Below are 16,781 nucleotides of genomic sequence, written 5' to 3'. Positions count from 1 at the left end.
AAAAAAAACTTACAGCACCTGCTATTCCCAGGTGCTAACAGATAGTTTTTTTTATTAATCACTGCACTTCACATTTGAGAATGTCAGCTTGAAAGTAAATTAAAGTGATGCAAGAAAAGCTTACAGCACATGGTATTCCTAGGTAGGGTCCCACCTCAGTACTATTCAGGCACAAACTTGCTTAGCTTCCAAGTTCAGATGAGATTGGAGGCGTGCTGAAGCTGGTATGGACGTAAACCTTACACACTTACTCAAATTGCATAATCATAGAAAATATGATCAAAGACCAATCTGACATTTTTTTTTATTAATCCCTGCACTTGACATTCTAGAATGTTATCTTGAAAGTAAATTAAAATGATGCAATAAAAGCTTACAACATCTGGTATTCGGAGGCACTAACAGACAGTTTTTTTATTAATCACTGCACTTCACATTCAAGCATGTCAGTTGGAGAGTAAATTAAAGTGATGCAATAAAAACTTACAGCATCTGCTATTCCCAGGTGCTAACAGATAGTTTGATTTAATTATTCACTGCACTTCAAATTTGAGCTTGATAGCTTGAACATAAATTTAAGGGATGCAATAAAATCTTACAGCACCTGCTATTCCCTGGTACTAAAAGATATCTATTTAATCTGTACACTTCACATGCAAGCATGTCAGTTGCAGACTAAATTAAAGTGATGCAACAAAAAAATCTGCTATTCCCAGGTGCTAACAGATAGTTTTTTTTAATTAATCACTGCACTTCACATCCTAGCATGTCATCTTGAAAGTAAATTAAAGTGATGCAAGAGAAGCTTACAGCATCTCATAGTCCAAGGTGCTAAAAGATAGTTTTTTGATGAATCACTGCACTTCACATTCAGGCATGTGAGTTGGAGAGTAAATGAAAGTGATGCAAAAAAAACTTACAGCACCTGCTATTCCCAGGTGCTAACAGATAGTTTTTTTTATTAATCACTGCACTTCACATTTGAGAATGTCAGCTTGAAAGTAAATTAAAGTGATGCAAGAAAAGCTTACAGCACATGGTATTCCTAGGTAGGGTCCCACCTCAGTACTATCCAGGCACAAACTTGCTTAGCTTCCAAGTTCAGATGAGATTGGAGGCGTGCTGAAGCTGGTATGGACATAAACCTTAAACACTTACTCAAATTGCATAATCATAGAAAATATGATCAAAGACCAATCTGACATTTTTTTTTTATTAATCCCTGCACTTGACATTCTAGAATGTTATCTTGAAAGTAAATTAAAATGATGCAATAAAAGCTTACAACATCTGGTATTCGGAGGCACTAACAGACAGTTTTTTTATTAATCACTGCACTTCACATTCAAGCATGTCAGTTGGAGAGTAAATTAAAGTGATGCAATAAAAACTTACAGCATCTGCTATTCCCAGGTGCTAACAGATAGTTTGATTTAATTATTCACTGCACTTCAAATTTGAGCTTGATAGCTTGAACATAAATTTAAGGGATGCAATAAAATCTTACAGCACCTGCTATTCCCTGGTACTAATAGATTTCTATTTAATCTGTACACTTCACTTACAAGCATGTCAGTTGCATATTAAATTAAAGTGATGCAAGAAAAACTTACAGCATCTGCTATTCCCAGGTGCTAACAGATAGGTTTTTTTAATTAATCTCTGCACTTCACATCCTAGCATGTCATCTTGAAAGTAAATTAAAGTGATGCAAGAGAAGCTTACAGCATCTCATAGTCCAAGGTGCTAAAAGATAGTTTTTTGATGAATCACTGCACTTCACATTCAGGCATGTGAGTTGGAGAGTAAATGAAAGTGATGCAAAAAAAACTTACAGCACCTGCTATTCCCAGGTGCTAACAGATAGTTTTTTTTATTAATCACTGCACTTCACATTTGAGAATGTCAGCTTGAAAGTAAATTAAAGTGATGCAAGAAAAGCTTACAGCACATGGTATTCCTAGGTAGGGTCCCACCTCAGTACTATCCAGGCACAAACTTGCTTAGCTTCCAAGTTCAGATGAGATTGGAGGCGTGCTGAAGCTGGTATGGATGTAAACCTTACACACTTACTCAAATTGCATAATCATAGAAAATATGATCAAAGACCAATCTGACATTTTTTTTATTAATCCCTGCACTTGACATTCTAGAATGTTATCTTGAAAGTAAATTAAAATGATGCAATAAAAGCTTACAACATCTGGTATTCGGAGGCACTAACAGACAGTTTTTTTATTAATCACTGCACTTCACATTCAAGCATGTCAGTTGGAGAGTAAATTAAAGTGATGCAATAAAAACTTACAGCATCTGCTATTCCCAGGTGCTAACAGATAGTTTGATTTAATTATTCACTGCACTTCAAATTTGAGCTTGATAGCTTGAACATAAATTTAAGGGATAGAATAAAATCTTACAGCACCTGCTATTCCCTGGTACTAATAGATTTCTATTTAATCTGTACACTTCACTTACAAGCATGTCAGTTGCATATTAAATTAAAGTGATGCAAGAAAAACTTACAGCATCTGCTATTCCCAGGTGCTAACAGATAGGTTTTTTTAATTAATCACTGCACTTCACATCCTAGCATGTCATCTTGAAAGTAAATTAAAGTGATACAAGAGAAGCTTACAGCATCTCATAGTCCAAGGTGCTAAAAGATAGTTTTTTGATGAATCACTGCACTTCACATTCAGGCATGTGAGTTGGAGAGTAAATGAAAGTGATGCAAAAAAAACTTACAGCACCTGCTATTCCCAGGTGCTAACAGATAGTTTTTTTTTATTAATCACTGCACTTCACATTTGAGAATGTCAGCTTGAAAGTAAATTAAAGTGATGCAAGAAAAGCTTACAGCACATGGTATTCCTAGGTAGGGTCCCACCTCAATACTATCCAGGCACAAACTTGCTTAGCTTCCAAGTTCAGATGAGATTGGAGGCGTGCTGAAGCTGGTATGGACTTAAACCTTAAACACTTACTCAAATTGCATAATCATAGAAAATATGATCAAAGACCAATCTGACATTTTTTTTATTAATCCCTGCACTTGACATTCTAGAATGTTATCTTGAAAGTAAATTAAAATGATGCAATAAAAGCTTACAACATCTGGTATTCGGAGGCACTAACAGACAGTTTTTTTATTAATCACTGCACTTCACATTCAAGCATGTCAGTTGGAGAGTAAATTAAAGTGATGCAATAAAAACTTACAGCATCTGCTATTCCCAGGTGCTAACAGATAGGTTTTTTTAATTAATCACTGCACTTCACATCCTAGCATGTCATCTTGAAAGTAAATTAAAGTGATGCAAGAGAAGCTTACAGCATCTCATAGTCCAAGGTGCTAAAAGATAGTTTTTTGATGAATCACTGCACTTCACATTCAGGCATGTGAGTTGGAGAGTAAATGAAAGTGATGCAAAAAAAACTTACAGCACCTGCTATTGCCAGGTGCTAACAGATAGTTTTTTTTATTAATCACTGCACTTCACATTTGAGAATGTCAGCTTGAAAGTAAATTAAAGTGATGCAAGAAAAGCTTACAGCACATGGTATTCCTAGGTAGGGTCCCACCTCAGTACTATCCAGGCACAAACTTGCTTAGCTTCCAAGTTCAGATGAGATTGGAGGAGTGCTGAAGCTGGTATGGACATAAACCTTAAACACTTACTCAAATTGCATAATCATAGAAAATATGATCAAAGACCAATCTGACATTTATTTTTATTAATCCCTGCACTTGACATTCTAGAATGTTATCTTGAAAGTAAATTAAAATGATGCAATAAAAGCTTACAACATCTGGTATTCGGAGGCACTAACAGACAGTTTTTTTATTAATCACTGCACTTCACATTCAAGCATGTCAGTTGGAGAGTAAATTAAAGTGATGCAATAAAAACTTACAGCATCTGCTATTCCCAGGTGCTAACAGATAGTTTGATTTAATTATTCACTGCACTTCAAATTTGAGCTTGATAGCTTGAACATAAATTTAAGGGATGCAATAAAATCTTACAGCACCTGCTATTCCCTGGTACTAATAGATTTCTATTTAATCTGTACACTTCACTTACAAGCATGTCAGTTGCATATTAAATTAAAGTGATGCAAGAAAAACTTACAGCATCTGCTATTCCCAGGTGCTAACAGATAGTTTTTTTTAATTAATCACTGCACTTCACATCCTAGCATGTCATCTTGAAAGTAAATTAAAGTGATGCAAGAGAAGCTTACAGCATCTCATAGTCCAAGGTGCTAAAAGATAGTTTTTTGATGAATCACTGCACTTCACATTCAGGCATGTGAGTTGGAGAGTAAATGAAAGTGATGCAAAAAAAACTTACAGCACCTGCTATTCCCAGGTGCTAACAGATAGTTTTTTTTTATTAATCACTGCACTTCACATTTGAGAATGTCAGCTTGAAAGTAAATTAAAGTGATGCAAGAAAAGCTTACAGCACATGGTATTCCTAGGTAGGGTCCCACCTCAATACTATCCAGGCACAAACTTGCTTAGCTTCCAAGTTCAGATGAGATTGGAGGCGTGCTGAAGCTGGTATGGACTTAAACCTTAAACACTTACTCAAATTGCATAATCATAGAAAATATGATCAAAGACCAATCTGACATTTTTTTTATTAATCCCTGCACTTGACATTCTAGAATGTTATCTTGAAAGTAAATTAAAATGATGCAATAAAAGCTTACAACATCTGGTATTCGGAGGCACTAACAGACAGTTTTTTTATTAATCACTGCACTTCACATTCAAGCATGTCAGTTGGAGAGTAAATTAAAGTGATGCAATAAAAACTTACAGCATCTGCTATTCCCAGGTGCTAACAGATAGGTTTTTTTAATTAATCACTGCACTTCACATCCTAGCATGTCATCTTGAAAGTAAATTAAAGTGATGCAAGAGAAGCTTACAGCATCTCATAGTCCAAGGTGCTAAAAGATAGTTTTTTGATGAATCACTGCACTTCACATTCAGGCATGTGAGTTGGAGAGTAAATGAAAGTGATGCAAAAAAAACTTACAGCACCTGCTATTGCCAGGTGCTAACAGATAGTTTTTTTTATTAATCACTGCACTTCACATTTGAGAATGTCAGCTTGAAAGTAAATTAAAGTGATGCAAGAAAAGCTTACAGCACATGGTATTCCTAGGTAGGGTCCCACCTCAGTACTATCCAGGCACAAACTTGCTTAGCTTCCAAGTTCAGATGAGATTGGAGGAGTGCTGAAGCTGGTATGGACATAAACCTTAAACACTTACTCAAATTGCATAATCATAGAAAATATGATCAAAGACCAATCTGACATTTATTTTTATTAATCCCTGCACTTGACATTCTAGAATGTTATCTTGAAAGTAAATTAAAATGATGCAATAAAAGCTTACAACATCTGGTATTCGGAGGCACTAACAGACAGTTTTTTTATTAATCACTGCACTTCACATTCAAGCATGTCAGTTGGAGAGTAAATTAAAGTGATGCAATAAAAACTTACAGCATCTGCTATTCCCAGGTGCTAACAGATAGTTTGATTTAATTATTCACTGCACTTCAAATTTGAGCTTGATAGCTTGAACATAAATTTAAGGGATGCAATAAAATCTTACAGCACCTGCTATTCCCTGGTACTAATAGATTTCTATTTAATCTGTACACTTCACTTACAAGCATGTCAGTTGCATATTAAATTAAAGTGATGCAAGAAAAACTTACAGCATCTGCTATTCCCAGGTGCTAACAGATAGTTTTTTTTAATTAATCACTGCACTTCACATCCTAGCATGTCATCTTGAAAGTAAATTAAAGTGATGCAAGAGAAGCTTACAGCATCTCATAGTCCAAGGTGCTAAAAGATAGTTTTTTGATGAATCACTGCACTTCACATTCAGGCATGTGAGTTGGAGAGTAAATGAAAGTGATGCAAAAAAAACTTACAGCACCTGCTATTCCCAGGTGCTAACAGATAGTTTTTTTTATTAATCACTGCACTTCACATTTGAGAATGTCAGCTTGAAAGTAAATTAAAGTGATGCAAGAAAAGTTTACAGCACATGGTATTCCTAGGTAGGGTCCCACCTCAATACTATCCAGGCACAAACTTGCTTAGCTTCCAAGTTCAGATGAGATTGGAGGCGTGCTGAAGCTGGTATGGACGTAAACCTTACACACTTACTCAAATTGCATAATCATAGAAAATATGATCAAAGACCAATCTGACATTTTTTTTTATTAATCCCTGCACTTGACATTCTAGAATGTTATCTTGAAAGTAAATTAAAATGATGCAATAAAAGCTTACAACATCTGGTATTCGGAGGCACTAACAGACAGTTTTTTTATTAATCACTGCACTTCACATTCAAGCATGTCAGTTGGAGAGTAAATTAAAGTGATGCAATAAAAACTTACAGCATCTGCTATTCCCAGGTGCTAACAGATAGTTTGATTTAATTATTCACTGCACTTCAAATTTGAGCTTGATAGCTTGAACATAAATTTAAGGGATGCAATAAAATCTTACAGCACCTGCTATTCCCTGGTACTAATAGATTTCTATTTAATCTGTACACTTCACTTACAAGCATGTCAGTTGCATATTAAATTAAAGTGATGCAAGAAAAACTTACAGCATCTGCTATTCCCAGGTGCTAACAGATAGTTTTTTTTAATTAATCACTGCACTTCACATCCTAGCATGTCATCTTGAAAGTAAATTAAAGTGATGCAAGAGAAGCTTACAGCATCTCATAGTCCAAGGTGCTAAAAGATAGTTTTTTGATGAATCACTGCACTTCACATTCAGGCATGTGAGTTGGAGAGTAAATGAAAGTGATGCAAAAAAAACTTACAGCACCTGCTATTCCCAGGTGCTAACAGATAGTTTTTTTTATTAATCACTGCACTTCACATTTGAGAATGTCAGCTTGAAAGTAAATTAAAGTGATGCAAGAAAAGCTTACAGCACATGGTATTCCTAGGTAGGGTCCCACCTCAGTACTATCCAGGCACAAACTTGCTTAGCTTCCAAGTTCAGATGAGATTGGAGGCGTGCTGAAGCTGGTATGGCCATAAACCTTAAACACTTACTCAAATTGCCTAATCATAAAAAATATGATCAAAGACCAATCTGACATTTTTTTTTATTAATCCCTGCACTTGACATGCTAGAATGTTATCTTGAAAGTAAATTAAAATGATGCAATAAAAGCTTACAACATCTGTTATACGGAGGCACTAACAGACAGTTTTTTTATTAATCACTGCACTTCACATTCAAGCATGTCAGTTGGAGAGTAAATTAAAGTGATGCAATAAAAACTTACAGCATCTGCTATTCCCAGGTGCTAACAGATAGTTTGATTTAATTATTCACTGCACTTCAAATTTGAGCTTGATAGCTTGAACATAAATTTAAGGGATGCAATAAAATCTTACAGCACCTGCTATTCCCTGGTACTAATAGATTTCTATTTAATCTGTACACTTCACTTACAAGCATGTCAGTTGCATATTAAATTAAAGTGATGCAAGAAAAACTTACAGCATCTGCTATTCCCAGGTGCTAACAGATAGGTTTTTTTAATTAATCACTGCACTTCACATCCTAGCATGTCATCTTGAAAGTAAATTAAAGTGATACAAGAGAAGCTTACAGCATCTCATAGTCCAAGGTGCTAAAAGATAGTTTTTTGATGAATCACTGCACTTCACATTCAGGCATGTGAGTTGGAGAGTAAATGAAAGTGATGCAAAAAAAACTTACAGCACCTGCTATTCCCAGGTGCTAACAGATAGTTTTTTTTATTAATCACTGCACTTCACATTTGAGAATGTCAGCTTGAAAGTAAATTAAAGTGATGCAAGAAAAGTTTACAGCACATGGTATTCCTAGGTAGGGTCCCACCTCAATACTATCCAGGCACAAACTTGCTTAGCTTCCAAGTTCAGATGAGATTGGAGGCGTGCTGAAGCTGGTATGGACGTAAACCTTACACACTTACTCAAATTGCATAATCATAGAAAATATGATCAAAGACCAATCTGACATTTTTTTTTATTAATCCCTGCACTTGACATTCTAGAATGTTATCTTGAAAGTAAATTAAAATGATGCAATAAAAGATTACAACATCTGGTATTCGGAGGCACTAACAGACAGTTTTTTTATTAATCACTGCACTTCACATTCAAGCATGTCAGTTGGAGAGTAAATTAAAGTGATGCAATAAAAACTTACAGCATCTGCTATTCCCAGGTGCTAACAGATAGTTTGATTTAATTATTCACTGCACTTCAAATTTGAGCTTGATAGCTTGAACATAAATTTAAGGGATGCAATAAAATCTTACAGCACCTGCTATTCCCTGGTACTAATAGATTTCTATTTAATCTGTACACTTCACTTACAAGCATGTCAGTTGCATATTAAATTAAAGTGATGCAAGAAAAACTTACAGCATCTGCTATTCCCAGGTGCTAACAGATAGGTTTTTTTAATTAATCTCTGCACTTCACATCCTAGCATGTCATCTTGAAAGTAAATTAAAGTGATGCAAGAGAAGCTTACAGCATCTCATAGTCCAAGGTGCTAAAAGATAGTTTTTTGATGAATCACTGCACTTCACATTCAGGCATGTGAGTTGGAGAGTAAATGAAAGTGATGCAAAAAAAACTTACAGCATCTGCTATTCCCAGGTGCTAACAGATAGTTTTTTTTATTAATCACTGCACTTCACATTTGAGCATGTCAGCTTGAAAGTAAATTAAAGTGATGCAAGAAAAGCTTACAGCACATGGTATTCCTAGGTAGGGTCCCACCTCAGTACTATCCAGGCACGAACTTGCTTAGCTTCCAAGTTCAGATGAGATTGGAGGCGTGCTGAAGCTGGTATGGCCGTAAACCTTAAACACTTACTCAAATTGCCTAATCATAAAAAATATGATCAAAGACCAATCTGACATTTTTTTTTATTAATCCCTGCACTTGACATGCTAGAATGTTATCTTGAAAGTAAATTAAAATGATGCAATAAAAGCTTACAACATCTGGTATTCGGAGGCACTAACAGACAGTTTTTTTATTAATCACTGCACTTCACATTCAAGCATGTCAGTTGGAGAGTAAATTAAAGTGATGCAATAAAAACTTACAGCATCTGCTATTCCCAGGTGCTAACAGATAGTTTGATTTAATTATTCACTGCACTTCAAATTTGAGCTTGATAGCTTGAACATAAATTTAAGGGATGCAATAAAATCTTACAGCACCTGCTATTCCCTGGTACTAATAGATTTCTATTTAATCTGTACACTTCACTTACAAGCATGTCAGTTGCATATTAAATTAAAGTGATGCAAGAAAAACTTACAGCATCTGCTATTCCCAGGTGCTAACAGATAGATTTTTTTAATTAATCACTGCACTTCACGTCCTAGCATGTCATCTTGAAAGTAAATTAAAGTGATGCAAGAGAAGCTTACAGCATCTCATAGTCCAAGGTGCTAAAAGATAGTTTTTTGATGAATCACTGCACTTCACATTCAGGCATGTGAGTTGGAGAGTAAATGAAAGTGATGCAAAAAAAACTTACAGCAACTGCTATTCCCAGGTGCTAACAGATAGTTTTTTTTATTAATCACTGCACTTCACATTTGAGAATGTCAGCTTGAAAGTAAATTAAAGTGATGCAAGAAAAGCTTACAGCACATGGTATTCCTAGGTAGGGTCCCACCTCAGTACTATCCAGGCACAAACTTGCTTAGCTTCCAAGTTCAGATGAGATTGGAGGCGTGCTGAAGCTGGTATGGCCGTAAACCTTAAACACTTACTCAAATTGCCTAATCATAGAAAATATGATCAAAGACCAATCTGACATTTTTTTTTATTAATCCCTGCACTTGACATTCTAGAATGTTATCTTGAAAGTAAATTAAAATGATGCAATAAAAGCTTACAACATCTGGTATTCGGAGGCACTAACAGACAGTTTTTTTATTAATCACTGCACTTCACATTCAAGCATGTCAGTTGGAGAGTAAATTAAAGTGATGCAATAAAAACTTACAGCATCTGCTATTCCCAGGTGCTAACAGATAGTTTTTTTTATTAATCACTGCACTTCACATTTGAGAATGTCAGCTTGAAAGTAAATTAAAGTGATGCAAGAAAAGCTTACAGCACATGGTATTCCTAGGTAGGGTCCCACCTCAGTACTATCCAGGCACAAACTTGCTTAGCTTCCAAGTTCAGATGAGATTGGAGGCGTGCTGAAGCTGGTATGGACGTAAACCTTACACACTTACTCAAATTGCATAATCATAGAAAATATGATCAAAGACCAATCTGACATTTTTTTTTATTAATCCCTGCACTTGACATTCTAGAATGTTATCTTGAAAGTAAATTAAAATGATGCAATAAAAGCTTACAACATCTGGTATTCGGAGGCACTAACAGACAGTTTTTTTATTAATCACTGCACTTCACATTCAAGCATGTCAGTTGGAGAGTAAATTAAAGTGATGCAATAAAAACTTACAGCATCTGCTATTCCCAGGTGCTAACAGATAGTTTGATTTAATTATTCACTGCACTTCAAATTTGAGCTTGATAGCTTGAACATAAATTTAAGGGATGCAATAAAATCTTACAGCACCTGCTATTCCCTGGTACTAATAGATTTCTATTTAATCTGTACACTTCACTTACAAGCATGTCAGTTGCATATTAAATTAAAGTGATGCAAGAAAAACTTACAGCATCTGCTATTCCCAGGTGCTAACAGATAGATTTTTTTAATTAATCACTGCACTTCACGTCCTAGCATGTCATCTTGAAAGTAAATTAAAGTGATGCAAGAGAAGCTTACAGCATCTCATAGTCCAAGGTGCTAAAAGATAGTTTTTTGATGAATCACTGCACTTCACATTCAGGCATGTGAGTTGGAGAGTAAATGAAAGTGATGCAAAAAAAACTTACAGCAACTGCTATTCCCAGGTGCTAACAGATAGTTTTTTTTATTAATCACTGCACTTCACATTTGAGAATGTCAGCTTGAAAGTAAATTAAAGTGATGCAAGAAAAGCTTACAGCACATGGTATTCCTAGGTAGGGTCCCACCTCAGTACTATCCAGGCACAAACTTGCTTAGCTTCCAAGTTCAGATGAGATTGGAGGCGTGCTGAAGCTGGTATGGCCGTAAACCTTAAACACTTACTCAAATTGCCTAATCATAGAAAATATGATCAAAGACCAATCTGACATTTTTTTTTATTAATCCCTGCACTTGACATTCTAGAATGTTATCTTGAAAGTAAATTAAAATGATGCAATAAAAGCTTACAACATCTGGTATTCGGAGGCACTAACAGACAGTTTTTTTATTAATCACTGCACTTCACATTCAAGCATGTCAGTTGGAGAGTAAATTAAAGTGATGCAATAAAAACTTACAGCATCTGCTATTCCCAGGTGCTAACAGATAGTTTTTTTTATTAATCACTGCACTTCACATTTGAGAATGTCAGCTTGAAAGTAAATTAAAGTGATGCAAGAAAAGCTTACAGCACATGGTATTCCTAGGTAGGGTCCCACCTCAGTACTATCCAGGCACAAACTTGCTTAGCTTCCAAGTTCAGATGAGATTGGAGGCGTGCTGAAGCTGGTATGGACGTAAACCTTACACACTTACTCAAATTGCATAATCATAGAAAATATGATCAAAGACCAATCTGACATTTTTTTTTATTAATCCCTGCACTTGACATTCTAGAATGTTATCTTGAAAGTAAATTAAAATGATGCAATAAAAGCTTACAACATCTGGTATTCGGAGGCACTAACAGACAGTTTTTTTATTAATCACTGCACTTCACATTCAAGCATGTCAGTTGGAGAGTAAATTAAAGTGATGCAATAAAAACTTACAGCATCTGCTATTCCCAGGTGCTAACAGATAGTTTGATTTAATTATTCACTGCACTTCAAATTTGAGCTTGATAGCTTGAACATAAATTTAAGGGATGCAATAAAATCTTACAGCACCTGCTATTCCCTGGTACTAATAGATTTCTATTTAATCTGTACACTTCACTTACAAGCATGTCAGTTGCATATTAAATTAAAGTGATGCAAGAAAAACTTACAGCATCTGCTATTCCCAGGTGCTAACAGATAGATTTTTTTAATTAATCACTGCACTTCACGTCCTAGCATGTCATCTTGAAAGTAAATTAAAGTGATGCAAGAGAAGCTTACAGCATCTCATAGTCCAAGGTGCTAAAAGATAGTTTTTTGATGAATCACTGCACTTCACATTCAGGCATGTGAGTTGGAGAGTAAATGAAAGTGATGCAAAAAAAACTTACAGCAACTGCTATTCCCAGGTGCTAACAGATAGTTTTTTTTATTAATCACTGCACTTCACATTTGAGAATGTCAGCTTGAAAGTAAATTAAAGTGATGCAAGAAAAGCTTACAGCACATGGTATTCCTAGGTAGGGTCCCACCTCAGTACTATCCAGGCACAAACTTGCTTAGCTTCCAAGTTCAGATGAGATTGGAGGCGTGCTGAAGCTGGTATGGCCGTAAACCTTAAACACTTACTCAAATTGCCTAATCATAGAAAATATGATCAAAGACCAATCTGACATTTTTTTTTATTAATCCCTGCACTTGACATTCTAGAATGTTATCTTGAAAGTAAATTAAAATGATGCAATAAAAGCTTACAACATCTGGTATTCGGAGGCACTAACAGACAGTTTTTTTATTAATCACTGCACTTCACATTCAAGCATGTCAGTTGGAGAGTAAATTAAAGTGATGCAATAAAAACTTACAGCATCTGCTATTCCCAGGTGCTAACAGATAGTTTGATTTAATTATTCACTGCACTTCAAATTTGAGCTTGATAGCTTGAACATAAATTTAAGGGATGCAATAAAATCTTACAGCACCTGCTATTCCCTGGTACTAATAGATTTCTATTTAATCTGTACACTTCACTTACAAGCATGTCAGTTGCATATTAAATTAAAGTGATGCAAGAAAAACTTACAGCATCTGCTATTCCCAGGTGCTAACAGATAGGTTTTTTTAATTAATCACTGCACTTCACATCCTAGCATGTCATCTTGAAAGTAAATTAAAGTGATGCAAGAGAAGCTTACAGCATCTCATAGTCCAAGGTGCTAAAAGATAGTTTTTTGATGAATCACTGCACTTCACATTCAGGCATGTGAGTTGGAGAGTAAATGAAAGTGATGCAAAAAAAACTTACAGCACCTGCTATTCCCAGGTGCTAACAGATAGTTTTTTTTATTAATCACTGCACTTTACATTTGAGAATGTCAGCTTGAAAGTAAATTAAAGTGATGCAAGAAAAGCTTACAGCACATGGTATTCCTAGGTAGGGTCCCACCTCAGTACTATCCAGGCACAAGCTTGCTTAGCTTCCAAGTTCAGATGAGATTGGAGGCGTGCTGAAGCTGGTATGGACGTAAACCTTAAACACTTACTCAAATTGCATAATCATAGAAAATATGATGAAAGACCAATCTGACATTTTTTTTATTAATCCCTGCACTTGACATTCTAGAATATTATCTTGAAAGTAAATTAAAATGATGCAAAAAAAGCTTACAACATCTGTTATTCGGAGGCACTAACAGACAGTTTTTTTATTAATCACTGCACTTCACATTCAAGCATGTCAGTTGGAGAGTAAATTAAAGTGATGCAATAAAAACTTACAGCATCTGCTATTCCCAGGTGCTAACAGATAGTTTGATTTAATTATTCACTGCACTTCAAATTTGAGCTTGATAGCTTGAACATAAATTTAAGGGATGCAATAAAATCTTACAGCACCTGCTATTCCCTGGTACTAATAGATTTCTATTTAATCTGTACACTTCACTTACAAGCATGTCAGTTGCATATTAAATTAAAGTGATGCAAGAAAAACTTACAGCATCTGCTATTCCCAGGTGCTAACAGATAGATTTTTTTAATTAATCACTGCACTTCACGTCCTAGCATGTCATCTTGAAAGTAAATTAAAGTGATGCAAGAGAAGCTTACAGCATCTCATAGTCCAAGGTGCTAAAAGATAGTTTTTTGATGAATCACTGCACTTCACATTCAGGCATGTGAGTTGGAGAGTAAATGAAAGTGATGCAAAAAAAACTTACAGCAACTGCTATTCCCAGGTGCTAACAGATAGTTTTTTTTATTAATCACTGCACTTCACATTTGAGAATGTCAGCTTGAAAGTAAATTAAAGTGATGCAAGAAAAGCTTACAGCACATGGTATTCCTAGGTAGGGTCCCACCTCAGTACTATCCAGGCACAAACTTGCTTAGCTTCCAAGTTCAGATGAGATTGGAGGCGTGCTGAAGCTGGTATGGCCGTAAACCTTAAACACTTACTCAAATTGCCTAATCATAGAAAATATGATCAAAGACCAATCTGACATTTTTTTTTATTAATCCCTGCACTTGACATTCTAGAATGTTATCTTGAAAGTAAATTAAAATGATGCAATAAAAGCTTACAACATCTGGTATTCGGAGGCACTAACAGACAGTTTTTTTATTAATCACTGCACTTCACATTCAAGCATGTCAGTTGGAGAGTAAATTAAAGTGATGCAATAAAAACTTACAGCATCTGCTATTCCCAGGTGCTAACAGATAGTTTGATTTAATTATTCACTGCACTTCAAATTTGAGCTTGATAGCTTGAACATAAATTTAAGGGATGCAATAAAATCTTACAGCACCTGCTATTCCCTGGTACTAATAGATTTCTATTTAATCTGTACACTTCACTTACAAGCATGTCAGTTGCATATTAAATTAAAGTGATGCAAGAAAAACTTACAGCATCTGCTATTCCCAGGTGCTAACAGATAGGTTTTTTTAATTAATCACTGCACTTCACATCCTAGCATGTCATCTTGAAAGTAAATTAAAGTGATGCAAGAGAAGCTTACAGCATCTCATAGTCCAAGGTGCTAAAAGATAGTTTTTTGATGAATCACTGCACTTCACATTCAGGCATGTGAGTTGGAGAGTAAATGAAAGTGATGCAAAAAAAACTTACAGCACCTGCTATTCCCAGGTGCTAACAGATAGTTTTTTTTATTAATCACTGCACTTTACATTTGAGAATGTCAGCTTGAAAGTAAATTAAAGTGATGCAAGAAAAGCTTACAGCACATGGTATTCCTAGGTAGGGTCCCACCTCAGTACTATCCAGGCACAAGCTTGCTTAGCTTCCAAGTTCAGATGAGATTGGAGGCGTGCTGAAGCTGGTATGGACGTAAACCTTAAACACTTACTCAAATTGCATAATCATAGAAAATATGATCAAAGACCAATCTGACATTTTTTTTATTAATCCCTGCACTTGACATTCTAGAATATTATCTTGAAAGTAAATTAAAATGATGCAAAAAAAGCTTACAACATCTGTTATTCGGAGGCACTAACAGACAGTTTTTTTATTAATCACTGCACTTCACATTCAAGCATGTCAGTTGGAGAGTAAATTAAAGTGATGCAATAAAAACTTACAGCATCTGCTATTCCCAGGTGCTAACAGATAGTTTGATTTAATTATTCACTGCACTTCAAATTTGAGCTTGATAGCTTGAACATAAATTTAAGGGATGCAATAAAATCTTACAGCACCTGCTATTCCCTGGTACTAATAGATTTCTATTTAATCTGTACACTTCACTTACAAGCATGTCAGTTGCATATTAAATTAAAGTGATGCAAGAAAAACTTACAGCATCTGCTATTCCCAGGTGCTAACAGATAGGTTTTTTTAATTAATCTCTGCACTTCACATCCTAGCATGTCATCTTGAAAGTAAATTAAAGTGATGCAAGAGAAGCTTACAGCATCTCATAGTCCAAGGTGCTAAAAGATAGTTTTTTGATGAATCACTGCACTTCACATTCAGGCATGTGAGTTGGAGAGTAAATGAAAGTGATGCAAAAAAAACTTACAGCAACTGCTATTCCCAGGTGCTAACAGATAGTTTTTTTTATTAATCACTGCACTTCACATTTGAGAATGTCAGCTTGAAAGTAAATTAAAGTGATGCAAGAAAAGCTTACAGCACATGGTATTCCTAGGTAGGGTCCCACCTCAGTACTATCCAGGCACAAACTTGCTTAGCTTCCAAGTTCAGATGAGATTGGAGGCGTGCTGAAGCTGGTATGGACGTAAACCTTACACACTTACTCAAATTGCATAATCATAGAAAATATGATCAAAGACCAATCTGACATTTTTTTTTTTAATCCCTGCACTTGACATTCTAGAATGTTATCTTGAAAGTAAATTAAAATGATGCAATAAAAGCTTACAACATCTGGTATTCGGAGGCACTAACAGACAGTTTTTTTATTAATCACTGCACTTCACATTCAAGCATGTCAGTTGGAGAGTAAATTAAAGTGATGCAATAAAAACTTACAGCATCTGCTATTCCCAGGTGCTAACAGATAGTTTGATTTGATTATTCACTGCACTTCAAATTTGAGCTTGATAGCTTGAACATAAATTTAAGGGATGCAATAAAATCTTACAGCACCTGCTATTCCCTGGTACTAATAGATTTCTATTTAATCTGTACACTTCACTTACAAGCATGTCAGTTGCATATTAAATTAAAGTGATGCAAGAAAAACTTACAGCATCTGCTATTCCCAGGTGCTAACAGATAGGTTT

The 16,781-nt window shown here is 35.3% G+C and overlaps 13 pseudogenes; all 13 read right to left on the bottom strand.

The window, feature by feature from the left end:
• Positions 1-117: 117 nt before the first annotated feature.
• LOC145646214 (5S ribosomal RNA) lies at positions 118-238 on the bottom strand (annotated as a pseudogene).
• Positions 239-1,939: 1,701 nt separating this feature from the next.
• Positions 1,940-2,060, bottom strand: LOC145646168 (5S ribosomal RNA; annotated as a pseudogene).
• A 4,926-nt stretch (positions 2,061-6,986) lies between these two features.
• LOC145645543 (5S ribosomal RNA) lies at positions 6,987-7,107 on the bottom strand (annotated as a pseudogene).
• Positions 7,108-8,814: 1,707 nt separating this feature from the next.
• Positions 8,815-8,935, bottom strand: LOC145645474 (5S ribosomal RNA; annotated as a pseudogene).
• Positions 8,936-9,728: 793 nt separating this feature from the next.
• On the bottom strand, positions 9,729-9,849 carry LOC145645258 (5S ribosomal RNA; annotated as a pseudogene).
• A 353-nt stretch (positions 9,850-10,202) lies between these two features.
• Positions 10,203-10,323, bottom strand: LOC145646110 (5S ribosomal RNA; annotated as a pseudogene).
• Positions 10,324-11,116: 793 nt separating this feature from the next.
• LOC145645257 (5S ribosomal RNA) lies at positions 11,117-11,237 on the bottom strand (annotated as a pseudogene).
• A 353-nt stretch (positions 11,238-11,590) lies between these two features.
• On the bottom strand, positions 11,591-11,711 carry LOC145646109 (5S ribosomal RNA; annotated as a pseudogene).
• A 793-nt stretch (positions 11,712-12,504) lies between these two features.
• Positions 12,505-12,625, bottom strand: LOC145645256 (5S ribosomal RNA; annotated as a pseudogene).
• Positions 12,626-13,418: 793 nt separating this feature from the next.
• On the bottom strand, positions 13,419-13,539 carry LOC145645579 (5S ribosomal RNA; annotated as a pseudogene).
• A 792-nt stretch (positions 13,540-14,331) lies between these two features.
• Positions 14,332-14,452, bottom strand: LOC145645255 (5S ribosomal RNA; annotated as a pseudogene).
• Positions 14,453-15,245: 793 nt separating this feature from the next.
• Positions 15,246-15,366, bottom strand: LOC145645578 (5S ribosomal RNA; annotated as a pseudogene).
• A 792-nt stretch (positions 15,367-16,158) lies between these two features.
• Positions 16,159-16,279, bottom strand: LOC145646108 (5S ribosomal RNA; annotated as a pseudogene).
• Between the last annotated feature and the right edge of the window lie 502 nt (positions 16,280-16,781).

This window comes from Electrophorus electricus, chromosome 13, assembly GCF_041902795.1.
Source record: "Electrophorus electricus isolate QZ-2024a chromosome 13, ASM4190279v1, whole genome shotgun sequence".
NCBI lineage: Eukaryota > Metazoa > Chordata > Actinopteri > Gymnotiformes > Gymnotidae > Electrophorus > Electrophorus electricus.
Note: the sequence above shows the minus strand (reverse complement) of the source record. Positions and strands in the feature narration are given on the sequence as shown.